General features: G+C 36.9%; 1 pseudogene; it reads left to right on the top strand.

The window, feature by feature from the left end:
* The first annotated feature begins 413 nt into the window (after nucleotides 1–413).
* LOC110145201 (52 kDa repressor of the inhibitor of the protein kinase pseudogene) lies at nucleotides 414–2,563 on the top strand (annotated as a pseudogene).
* Nucleotides 2,564–13,566: the final 11,003 nt, after the last annotated feature.

Below are 13,566 nucleotides of genomic sequence, written 5' to 3'. Positions count from 1 at the left end.
TGGCATCTCCTGAATCTCCTGCATTGCAGGAGGATTCTTTACCCACTGTGCTACCTGTGAAGCTCAGGAGAACTGGATGTCCACATGGAAAATAATAAAATTGGATCCCTAGACAATATATGAAAATTAAGTTTGATCAAAGACCTAAATGTAAGAAGTAAAATTATAATCTTTTCAGAAGAAAATACAGGGAAAATCTGTATGATATTGGATTTGAAAATGATTTCTTGAACATGACACCGAAAGCATAGGCAAGAAAAGAAAAATGGACAAATTATACTACATTAAAATTTTTTAGCCTGATGAGCTGGCTGGCTGGCCGGCCTGGCTCCCCTCCCCGACCCTGACGGGCTGGCGGGCAGCCCTGAGGAGGCGGGGAGGGGAAGGCTGGGTCGGCCGGCCGGCAGACAAAGATGCCGAACTTCCGCGTGGCCCCCAACTACACGCGGAAGAGCACGCAGTCGGACCTGGCCTTCTTCAGGTTTCCGCGGGATCCGGCCAGATGCCAGAAGTGGGTGAACTGTAGGAGGGCAGACTTAGAAGATAAAACACCTGATCAGCTGAACAAACATTATCGCCTGTGTGCCAAACACTTTGAGACCTCTATGATCTGCAGAACTAGTCCTTACAGGACAGTTCTCTGAGATAATGCCATACCAACAATATTCGATCTTACCAGTCATTTGAATAATCCACATAGTAGACACAGAAAACGAATAAAAGAATTGAGTGAAGATGAAATCAGGACACTGAAACAGAAAAAAATTGATGAAACTTCTGAACAGGAACCAAAACATAAAAAAGTAAACAACAGCAATGCTCAGAATCCCAGTGCAGAAGAAGGGGGTGAAGAGCAGGATGAAGACATTTTACCTTTAACTCTTGAAGAGAAGGAAAACAAAGAATATTTAAAATCTTTATTTGAAATTTTGATTCTTATGGGAAAACAAAACATACCTCTGGATGGACATGAAGCTGATGAAATCCCAGAAGGTCTTTTTACTCCTGATAACTTTCAAGCACTGCTCAAGTGCTGGATCAATTCTGGTGAAGAGGTTCTGAGAAAGCGCTTTGAGACAACAGCAGTGAACACACTGTTCTGTTCCAAGACACAGCAGAAGCAGATGCTGGAGATCTGCAAGAGCTGCATTCGGGAAGAGACCCTCAGGGAGGTGAGGGACTCTCACTTCTTTTCCATCATCACTGACGATGTGGTGGACATCGAGGGGGAAGAGCACCTGCCTGTGTTGGTGAGGTTTGTCGATGAAGCTCACAACCTGAGAGAGGAATTTGTAGGCTTCCTGCCTTATGAAGCTGATGCAAAAATTTTGGCTGTGAAATTTAGAGAAATATCCCCAAGCTATCTACACACTCTGCTCTTCCTGTGCCTTAAATATGTGGTTGGCAAAATCAGTGCCTGTTATGGGAGTATCTGTCGCATTAGGAACAATTGAGGAAGTTTGTTCTTTTTTTCATTGATCACCACAACTGCTTTTAGAGCTTGAAAATGTAATTTCTGTCCTCTTTCGGAACAATGAAGAAAGGGGCAAAGAACTGAAAGAAATTTGCCGTTCTCAGTGGACAGGCAGGCATGATGCTTTTGAAATCTTAGTGGACCTCCTACAAGCACTTGTTTTATGTTTACATGGTATAAATAGTGATACAAATGTTAGATGGAATAACTACATAGCTGGCCGAGCATTTTTCCTCTGTAGTGCGATAACATTGTTGTTCTTAAAAATGTTTTGTCTTTTACAAGAGCCTTTGGGAAAAATCTTCAGGGGCAAACCTCTGATGTCTTTTTTTGCAGCCAGTAGCTTGACTGCAGTGTTACATTCTCTAAATGAAGTGATGGAAAATATAGAAGTTTATCATGAATTTTGGTTTGAGGAAGGCACAAATTTGGCAACCAAACTTGATATTCAGATGAAACTCCCAGGGAAATTTCGCACAGCTCAGCACAGTAACCTGGAATCTCAGCTAACCTGAGAGTTACTATAAAGAAACTCTAAGTGTTCCAACTGTGGAACACATTATTCAGGAACTGAAAGATATATTCTCAGAACAGGACCTCAAAGCTCTTAAGTGCTTATCCCTGGTACCCTCTGTTATGGGACAGCTCAAATTCAATACGTCAGAGGAGCACCATGCTGACATGTACCAAAGTGACTTACCTAATCCTGACACACTCTCTGCTGAGCTGCATTGTTGGAGAATCAAATGGAAACAGAGGGAAAGATATAGAACTTCCATCCACTATTTATGAAGCCCTTCATCTACCAGACATCAAGTTTTTTTCCTAATGTTTACACATTGCTGAAGGTCCTATGTATTCTTCCTGTGATGAAAGTTGAGAATGAACGCTATGAAAATGGGCAAAAGCGTCTCAAAGCATACTTGAGGAACACTTTGACAGATCAAAGGTCAAGTAACTTGGCTTTGCTAAACATAAATTCTGATATAAAACATGATTTGGATTTAATGGTGGATACATATATCAAACTCTATACAAGTAAGTCAGAGCTTCCTACAGATAATTCAGAAACCATTGAAAATACCTAAGAGACTTTTAACCTAGACTTTCTCTTATATTTGATATTTTTTAAAAAAAACCTGTAAGAAATTTAAAAATATCTTACAGAAAAGTTGTAAGGGTAGGCCACTTAATCACTGAATATCTTGACCTGTAGGCCTCCCATTGAGTACATTAGTCACTGATAATCTGCCTGTTTAAATGGCCTGTTCGAATGCTCATGCTTTGGAGACCTAACTGTTCTTCCAGAAGATAGCACTGAAAGTACCATATTACAGTTTTATGTGATCTCTGCTAATGGCACTTTGGAATTGTTTTAGTTAAGTGATTTTAGACATTATGTTTATCACTGTGGATCAAATTGTCAGGTATTAAGTTATCAGATCTTTGAAAAAATAAAATTAGGAGGTATGCTAGGAAGGAATGCATTTTGTAAAATGTTACAGTGAAGCTCATGACTGACTTTTTGAATAGTAGGAGTTATAAGTATGCTATTAAAAATCTGTAAAGGACAGTTAAGAAAATTATCAGACTATAAGAGAAACATGTAAGCTTGTCAAACAAGGATTTCAGTGTAGATTTTCTCTTTATCAAATGAAGCTAAAGCAACAAGTTAGAATTTGAATGGAAGAGCCTGCCATTGTTGTTCCACATCTGGTTATTGCTGTTTACATTCCTTTATTGAGCCTATGTCTTCATAAGCTTTTTGGCAGGTATATGTTGAACACTTCAGTTTCATGGTCAAGAAAGGATCAGAGGCCATGGTATACTGACAACTGATTTGTCTGTTTTCTTCTGTCTTTTTCCATGACTGTATCTACTGCCTCATCTTGATTTACAAGCAAAACCTAGAAAGCCTACAAATATAAGTGTTTTGTAGTTTATCTAGGAATAATACAGAAAATATTGCTGTTATTTTTGGTGAAGAAAATCAATTTTGTATAGTTTATTTCAACATAAATAAAATGTGAATTTTGTGTAAAAAAATTTTTAAAAAGCGTTTGAGCATCAAATGATGCTAATAGATTAAAGAGATGATTAGTGAAGGGGGAGAAAATGTATGCTGATCACGTAGCTTAGAAATGGTTAATAGTGAGACTATATAAGGAATTCCTACAACTCAACAACAAATACAGAAACAACCCAATTAAAAAATTATGAAAGAGATTAAACAATTCTCCTAGGAAGATACACAAATGTCCATTAAGCCACTGAAAAGATGCTCCTCACTAGTTATGAGGGAATGCAGATCAAGATCACAATGAAATACTGCTTCATATCCATTGTTTTCCAGTCGTTCAGTTGTGTCCGACTCTTTGAACCCCATGGACTGCAGCACGCCAGGTTTCCTTGTTCTTCACCATCTCCCAGAGGTTGTTCAAACTCACATCCATTAAGTCGGTGATGCCATCCAACTATCTCATCCTCTATTGTGCCCTTCTCCTCCTGCGTTCAATCTTTCCCAGCATCTGGATCTTTTCTAAAGAGTCAGCTCTTCACATCAGGTGGCCAGAGTATTGGAGCTTCAGCTTCAGCATCAGTCCTTCCAATGAATGAATATTCAGGACTGATTTCCTTTAGGATGGACCCGTTTGATCTCCTAGCAGGCCAAGGGACTCTAAAGAGTCTTCTCCAACACCACAGTTCAACAGCATCATTTCTTCAGTGCTCAGCTTTCTTTATGGTCCAACTCTCACATCCATACATGACTACTGGAAAAACCATAGTTTTGATTAGATGGACCTTTGATTGCAAAGTAATTGCTCTGCTTTTTAAGATGCTCTCTAGGTTGGTCATAGCTTTTCTTCCAAGGAGCAAGCGTCTTTTAATTTCATGGCTGCAGTCACCATTTGCAGTGATTTTGGAGCCCAAGGAAATAAAGTCTGTCACTGTTTCCATTGTTTCCCCATCTATTTGCCATGAAGTGATGGGACTGGATGCCATGATCTTCGTTTTTTGAATGTTGAGTTTTAAGCCAGCTTTTTCTCTCTCCTCTTTCACTTTCAACAAGAGGCTCTTTAGTTCCTCTTTCCTTTCTGCCACAAGGGTGGTGTTATCTGCATATCTGAGGTTATTGATATTTCTCCTGGCAATCTTGATTCCAGTTTGTGCTTCATCCAGCCCAGCATTTTCCATAATGTACTCTGCATGTAAGTTGAATAAGCAAGGTGACAATATACAGCCTTGACATACTCCTTTCCCAATTTTGAAGCAGTCCATTGTTCCATGTCCAGTTCTAACTGTTGCTTCTTGACCTGCATACAGGTTTCTCAGGAGACAAGTAAGGTGGTCTGGTATTCCTATCTCTTTACTAATTCCCCACAGTTTGTTGTGACCCACACACTCAAACACTTTTAGTGTAGTCAATGAAGCAGAAGTAGATACTTTCCTGGAATTCTCTTCTTTTTTCTATGATTCAATGAATGTTGGCAGTTTGATCTCTGGTTCCTCTGCCTTTTCTAAATCCAGCTTGAACACCTGCAAGTTCACGGTTCATGTCCTATTGAAGGCTAGCTTGGAGAAATCTGAGCATTACTTTGCTAGCTTGTGTGGTAATTGGAACATTCTTTGGGACTGGAATGAAAACTGGTTTTTCTAGTCCTGTGGCCACTGTTGAGTTTTCCCAATTTACTGGCATATTGAGTGCAGCACATCCATTATGATGACTTTTAAACAAAAAGCAAATGAGAAGTGTTGACAGGGATGTGGAAGAATAGAAACTTTTGTGCATTAATGAAGGGAATGTAAAATTATGCAGCTGCTGTGGAAAATAATATGTCAGTTCCCCCCAAAAAGTTATTTTATGATATGATCCAGCAATTCCACTTCTATATACTCAGAATTGAAACCAGGGACTTGAAAAGATGTTTGTAAAACCATGTTCATAACATTATTCACAATAGTAGAAAGGTATAAGGAAAACATCAATAGAACAGGAATAAATAGTTGTAAACCATTTATCTGATACTGGATTAATAGCCAAAATATATAAAGGACTCCTACAACTCAATAGCATAAATACAAAGAATCTGATTAAAACATGGGCAAAGACTTGAATCTTGTCTGGAGAAGACATGCAAAATGGCCAACAGGTATATGAAAAAGAGCTTGGTATCACTAACTTTCAGGGAAGGTCAAAACAACAATGAAATGTTATTTCACATATGTTAGAATGACTATGAATTTTTTTAAAGAAAAATCAAAATCACAGTGAGATACCACTTTATATTCCTTAGGATGGCTATTATTTTTTTAAAAGGCAAAAAGTAAGTGTTTGTCATGTTGTGGAGAAATTGTGTTAGGAATGCAAAATGGTACAACTTCTGTAGAAAATATTGTGGGGTTTTCTCAAAAAATTAACAGTAGAATTACCATATGAATCAACAATCTCACTTCCAAGTATATACCCAAGAGAATTTAAATCAGGATCTAGAGAGATGTATTCATGCTTATTGCAGCATTATTTGCAATAGCCAAGATATGGAAACAACCAAAATGTTTATTGACAAATGAATGGACAAGGGGAGTATATACATACACAGTATGTTATTCTTTCTTAAAATGGAAGAAACTCCTGTCAAATTCAACAACATGGATGAGCCTGGGGGACATTCTAAGTGAAATGCACCAGTTACAAAAGGACAAATATTGCATCATTCCACTTAAAGGAGGTCTATAAAATATTCAGACTCAGAGAGAGTAAAATGATAGATGCAGGGGCAAAGTAAAAGTAAGGAATTTCTGTTCAAAGGGCATAAAACTCCATTTATGCAAGATAAATAATTTCTAGAGAACTGTTACCTCTAGATTGCACTTGTTAATAATAATGCATACTTAAACATTTAACAGGTTAGACCTCATGTTAAGTGTTTTTACCATAATAATATATATTTTAAACTACACAAAAATGAAAATACAACTCATCAAAATTTGTGGGATACAGAAAAAGCAGTGTTTAGAGGGAAAATTATAGCACTGAATTAGAAAAGAAAATTTTAGCTATTGCTTCATTAGAAAAGAAGAAGTAACTAAAACCAATAATCTAATCTTCCACTTCAGTAAACTAGAAAAATAAGGGCAAATTAAATTCAGTATAAGCAGAGTAAAATAAATAATCAATTTTAGAACTATCAGGATTTCTATCATCACCACTCCTATCCAATATCATACTGGAATCCCTAGCTAGTAAGACAAGAAAATGAAAGAAAAGTATACAGTTGGGAAGAAAGAAAGAAAACAATTTCCCCAATATTATATGACTCTTTATGCAGAAAAATGTCAAAGAATCATCAAAATATCTCCCCAAACTAATAAGCAATCACAAGAATGTTTCAAATACAAGTCAAATACATAAATGTCAGTTCCTTTCTGATAGACCAGCTATGAACAACTCAAATTTATTTATTTATTTATTTTTCTTCCATTTATTTCTAATAGTTGGAGGCTAATTACAATATTGTAGTGGTTTTTGTGATACATTGACATGAATCAGCCATGGATTTACATATGTTCCCCATCCTGAACCCCCCCCCCCCACCTCCCTCTCCCTTCCATCCCTCTGGGTCATCCCAGTGCACCAGCCCTGAGCACTTGTCTCATGCATCCAACCTGGACTGGCGATCTGTTTCACATTTGATAGTATACATGTTTCAGTGCTGTTCTCTCAGATCATCCCACCCTCGTCTTCTCCCATAGAGTCCAAAAGTCCGTTCTGTACATCTGTGTCTCTTTTTCTGTTTTGCATATAGGGTACCATCTTTCTAAGTTCCATATATATGCATTAGTATACTGTATTGGTCTTCATCTTTCTGGTTTACTTCACTCTGTATAATGGGCTCCAGTTTCATCCATCTCATTAGAACTGATTCAAATGAATTCTTTTTAATGGCTAGTAATATTCCATTGTGTATATGTACCACAGCTTTCTTATCCATTCGTCTGCTGATGGGCATCTATGTTGCTTCCATGTCCTGGCTATTATAAACAGTGCTGCGATGAACATTGGGGTACATGTGTTTCTTTCAGATCTGGTTTCTTCGGTGTGTATGCCCAGGAGTGGGATTGCTGGGTCATATGGCAGTTCTATTTCCAGCTTTTTAAGGATTCTCCACACTGTTTTCCATAGTGGCTATACTAGTTTGCATTCCCACCAACAGTGTAAGAGGGTTCCCTTTTCTCCACACCGTCTCCAGCATTTATGGCTTGTAGACTTTTGGATAGCAGCCATCCTGACTGGCCTGTAATGGTACCTTACTGTGGTTTTGATTTGCATTTTTCTGATAATGAGTGATGTTGAGCATCTTTTCATGTGTTTGTTATCCATCTGTATGTCTTCTTTGGAGAAATGTCTGTCTAGATCTTTGGCCCATTTTTTGATTGGGTCATTTATTTTTCTGGAATTGAGCTGCAGGAGTTGCTTGTATATTTTGGAGATTAATCCTTTGTCTGTTTCTTCATTTGCTATTATTTTCTCCCATTCTGCAGGCTGTCTTTTCACCTTGCTTATAGTTTCCTTTGTTGTGCAAAAGCTTTTAAGTTTCATTAGGTCCCATTTGTTTAATTTTGCTTTTATTTCCAATATTCTGGGAGGTGGGTCATAGAGGATCTTACTGTGATTTATGTCAGAGAGTGTTTTGCCTATGTTCTCCTCTAGGAGTTTTATAGTTTCTGGTCTTATGTTTAGATCTTTAATCCATTTTGAGTTTATTTTTGTGTATGGTGTTAGAAAGTGTTCTAGTTTCATTCTTTTACAAGTGGTTGACCCGTTTTCCCAGCACCACTTGTTAAAGAGGTTGTCTTTTTTCCATTGTATATCCTTGCTTCCTTTGTTGAAGATAAGGTGTCCATAGGTACGTGGATTTATCTCTGGGCTTTTTATTTTGTTCCATTGATCTGTATTTCTGTCTTTGTGCCAGTAACATACTGTCTTGATGACTGTGGCTTTGTAGTAGAGCCTGAAGTCAGGCAGGTTGATTCCTCCAGTTCCATTCTTCTTTCTCAAGATTGCTTTGGCTATTTGAGGTTTTTTGTATTTCCATACAAATTGTGAAATTATTTGTTCTAGTTCTGTGAAAAATGCCGTTGGTAGCTTGATAGGGATTGCATTAAATCTATAGGTTACTTTGGGTAGCATAGTCATTTTCACAATATTGATTCTTCCCATCCATGAATACAGTATATTTCTCCATCTATTTGTGTCCTCTTTGATTTCTTTCATCAGTGTTTTACAGTTTTCTATGTATAGGTCTTTTGTTTCTTTAGGTAGATATACTCCTAAGTATTTTATTCTTTTTGTTGCAATGGTGAATGGTATTGTTTCCTTAATTTCTCTTTCTGTTTTCTCATTGTTCGTGTATAGGAATGCAAGAGATTTCTGTGTGTTAATTTTATATCCTGCAACTTTACTATATTCATTGATTAGCTCTAGTAATTTTCTGGTAGAGTCTTTAGGGTTTTCTATGTAGAGGATCATGTCATCTGCAAACAGTGAGAGTTTCACTTTTTCTTTTCCTATCTGGATTCCTTTTATTTCTTTTTCTGCTCTGATTGCTGTGGCCAAAACTTCCAAAACTATGTTGAATAGTAGTGGTGAGAGTGGGAACTCTTGTCTTGTTCCTGATTTTAGGGGAAATGCTTTCAATTTTTCACCATTGAAGATAATGTTTGCTGTGGGTTTGTCATATATGGCTTTTATTATGTTGAGGTATGTTCCTTCTATTCCTGCTTTCTGGAGAGTTTTTATCATAAATGGATGTTGAATTTTGTCAAAGGCTTTTTCTGCATCTATTCAGATAATCATATGGCTTTTATCTTTCAATTTGTTAATGTGGTGTATTACATTGACTGATTTATGGATGTTAAAGAATCCTTGCATTCCTGGGATAAAGCCCACTTGGTCATGATGTATGATTTTTTTAATATGCTGTTGGATTCTGTTTGCTGGAATTTTGTTAAGGATTTTTGTATCTATATTAATCAGTGACATTGGCCTGTAGTTTTCTTTTTTTGTGGCATCTTTGTCTGGTTTTGGAATTAGGGTGATGGTGGCCTCATAGAATGCGTTTGGAAGTTTACCTTCCTGTTCAGTTTTCTGGAAGAGTTTGAGTAAGATAGGTGTTAGCTCTTCTCTAAACTTTTGGTAGTATTCAGCTGTGAAGCCATCTGGTCCTGGGCTTTTGTTTGCTGGAAGATTTCTGATTACAGTTTTGATTTCCTTGCTTGTGATGGGTCTGTTAAGATCTTGTATTTCTTCCTGGTTCTGTTTTGGAAAGTTATACTTTTCTAGGAATTTGTCCATTTCTTCCAAGTTGTCCATTTTATTGACATATAGTTGCTGGTAGTAGTTCTCTTATGATCTTTGTATTTCAGTGTTGTCTGTTGTGATCTCTCCATTTTCATTTCTAATTTTGTTGATTTGGTTCTTCTCCTTTTGTTTCTTAATGAGTCTTGCTAACAGTTCGCCAATTTTATCTATCTTTTCAAAAAAACAGCTTTTAGCTTTGTTGATTTATGCTATGGTCTCTTTTGTTTCTTTTGCATTTATTTCTGCCCTAATTTTTAAGTTTCCTTTCCTTCTACTAACCCTGGGGTTCTTTATTTCTTCCTTCTCTAGTTGCTTTAGGTGTAGAGTTAGGTTATTTATTTGACTTTTTTCTTGTTTCTTGAGGTAAGCCTGTAATGCTATGAACCTTCCCCTGAGCACTGCTTTTACAGTGTCCCATAGGTTTTGGCTTGTTGTGTTTTCATTTTCATTCATTTCTATGCATATTTTTATTTCTTTTTTGATTTCTCCTATGATTTGTTGGTTATTCAGAAGTGTGTTATTTAGCCTCCACATGTTGAAATTTTTAATAGTTTTTTTCCTGCAATTGAGATAGAATCTTACTGCATTGTGGTCAGAAAAGATGACTGGAATGATTTCAATTTTTTTGAATTTGCCAAGGCTAGATTTATGGCCCAGGATACGATCTCTTCTGGAGAAGGTTCCATGTGCACTTGAGAAAAAGGTGAAATTGATTGTTTTGGGGTGAAATGTCCTATAGATATCAATTAGGTCTAGCTGGTCCATTGTGTCACTTAAAGTTTGTGTTTCCTTGTTAATTTTCTGTCTAGTTGATCTATCCATAGGTGTGGGTGGTGTGTTAAAGTCTCCCACTATTATTGTGTTACTGCTAATTTCCCCTTTCATACTTGTTATCATTTGCCTTACATATTGCAGTGCTCGTATGTTGCATGCATATATATTTATAATTGTTATATCTTCTTCTTGGATTGATCCTTTGATCATTATGTTGTCTCCTTCTTTGTCTCTTTTCACAGCCTTTATTTCAAAGTCTATTTTTTCTGATATGAGTATTGCGACTCCTGCCTTCTTTTGGTCTCAGTTTGCGTGAAATATTTTTTTCCAGCCCTTCACTTTCAGTCTGTATGTGTCCCTTGTTTTGAGATGGGTCTCTTGTAGACAGCATATATAGGGGTCTTGTTTTTGTATCCATTCAGCCAGTCTCCCTTGGTTGGGTCATTCAACCCATTTACATTTATGGTAATTATTGATAGGTATGGTTCTGTTGCCATTTACTTGGTTGTTTTCAGTTCACGTTTATACAACCTTTCTGTGTTTCCTGTATAGAGAAATCCTTTAGCACTTGTTGAAGAGCTGGTTTGGTGGTGCTGAATTCTCTCAGCTTTTGCTTGTCTGTAAAGCTTTTGAATTCTCCTTCATCTCTGAATGAGATCCTTGCTGGGTACAGTAATCTGGGTTGTAGGTTATTCTCTTTCATTACTTTATATATGTCCTACCAGTCCCTTCTGGCCTGAAGAGTTTCTGTTGAAAGATCAGCTGTTATCCTTATGGGAACCCCTTTGTGTGTTATTTGTTGTTTCTCCCTTGCTGCTTTTAATATTTGTTCTTTGTGTTTGATCTTTGTTAATTTGATTAATATGTGTCTTGGGGTGTATTGCCTTGGGTTTATCCTGTTTTGGATCCTCTGGGTTTCTTGGACTTTTGTAATTATTTCCTTCCCCATTTTAGGGAAGTTTTCAGCTATTATCTCCTCGAGTATTTTCTCATGACCTTTCTTTTTGTCTTCTTCTTCTGGGACTCCTCCGATTTGACTGTTGGGGCATTTAACATTGTCCCAGAGGTCCCTGAGGTGGTCCTCATTTCTCTTGATTCTTTTTTCTTTTTTCCTCTCTGCTTCATTTATTTCCACCATTTTATCTTTACTTCACTTATCCTATCTTCTGCCTCTGTTATTCTATTGTTGGTTCCTTCCAGCATGTTTTTTATCTCATTTATTGCATTATTCATTTTTAATTGACTCTTTTTTGTTTCTTCTAGGTCCTTGTTAAACATTTCTTTCATTTTCTCAATCCATGTCTCCACGCTATTTATCTGTAACTCCATTTTGTTTTCAAGATTTTGGATCATTTTTATTATCATTATTCTAAATTCTTTTTCAGGTAGATTCCCTATCTCCTCCTCTTTTGTTTGGTTTGGTGGGCATTTTTCATGTTCCTTTACCTGCTGGGTATTTCTCTGCCTTTTCATCTTGTGTAGATTACTGTGTTTGGAGTGGCCTTTCTGTTTTATGGTGGTCTGTGGTTCCTTTTTATTGTGGAGGTTTCTCCCAGTGGGTGGGGTTGGATGATTGGCTTGTCAAGGTTTCCTGGTTAGGGAAGCTTGCATTGGTGTTCTGGTGCGTGGAACTGGATTTTTTCTCTCTGGAGTGCAATGGAGTGTCCAGTAGTGAGTTTTGAGATGAGTCTATGTGTTTGGTGTGACTTTGGGCAGCCTGTTTGTTGACACTCCAGGCTATGTTCCTGCGTTGCTGGAGAATTTGCATCATATGTCTTGCTCTGGAACTTATTGGCTCTTGGGTGGTGGTTGGTTTCAATGTAGGTATGGAGGCTTTTGAATCATCTCTTATTACTTAACGTTCCCTGTAGTCAGGAGTTCTCTGGAATTCTCAGGTTTGGGGCTTAAGTCTCCTGCCTCTGGATTTCAGTCTTATACTTCCAGTAGCCTCAAGACTTCTCCAACTATACAGCATTTATAATAAAACTTCTTGGTTAATGGTGAAAAGATTCTCCACAGTGAGGGACACCCAGAGAGGTTCACAGAGTTACGTGAAGAAAAGGAGAGGGCGGAAGGAGATAGAGATGGGCAGGAGGAGAAAAAGGGGGACTCAAGAGAAGAGAGACAGGTCTAGGCAGTACTCTGTTCCCTAAGTGTTCTCCGTAGCCCAGAACACCCACAGAGATTCACAGAATTAGATTGAGAAGAGAAGGGTGAGGGAGGAAATAGAGGTGATCTGAGGGAGAAAAAGGAGTGTCAAAAGGGCGAAAGAGTAATCGACACACTCCTGAGCAAAAGTGGGTACTGAATATTGGATTCTTAAATGTCCAAAATTGATATCAAATACTGAAAAACAAAGATTAAAAATCTAGACTAGAGGTTAGACTCTTAAAAATACAATATTAAAAACAAAAACACAAAAAATTTAAGAAATATATATGAAGTTCACTTTAAACATAGGGTCTTTTTTTTGCAAGGTTATAGTGAAATGAAAATGAAAATTAGGGAGTAATAGAGGAGTTTAAAAGAAAAAAGAAAAAAATTTTTAATTAAAAAAATAGTAAAATTGTATGAAAATTAAAATTAACATTAAGGTGTAATAGAGGAGTAATAGAGGACTTTAAAAGAAAATAAAAGAAAAAAAAAGAAAAAAATTTTAATTAAAAAATAGTAAAAATATATGAAAATGAAAATGAAAATTAAGGAGTAATAGAGGAGTAATAGAGGACTTTAAAAGAAAATAAAAGAAAATGAAAATTAAAGAGTAATAGAGGAGTAATAGGGAATTATAAAATAAAAATTTTTTTAATTAAAAAAATAGTAAAAATGTATCTAAGAATTTCTCTGTAGCTGTTGCGGGCAGTGTCGGTTTGGTTCAGTTTCAGATAGCTCCTTGTTCCAGCTTACACTTCTCGATATCTATGGGCCCCTTCCGGTGTTGTCAGTGTTAACTACA

The sequence above is a fragment of the Odocoileus virginianus genome, chromosome X (genome assembly GCF_023699985.2).
Source record: "Odocoileus virginianus isolate 20LAN1187 ecotype Illinois chromosome X, Ovbor_1.2, whole genome shotgun sequence".
Lineage (NCBI taxonomy): Eukaryota > Metazoa > Chordata > Mammalia > Artiodactyla > Cervidae > Odocoileus > Odocoileus virginianus.
This window is presented reverse-complemented; position numbering and strand designations above follow the sequence as displayed.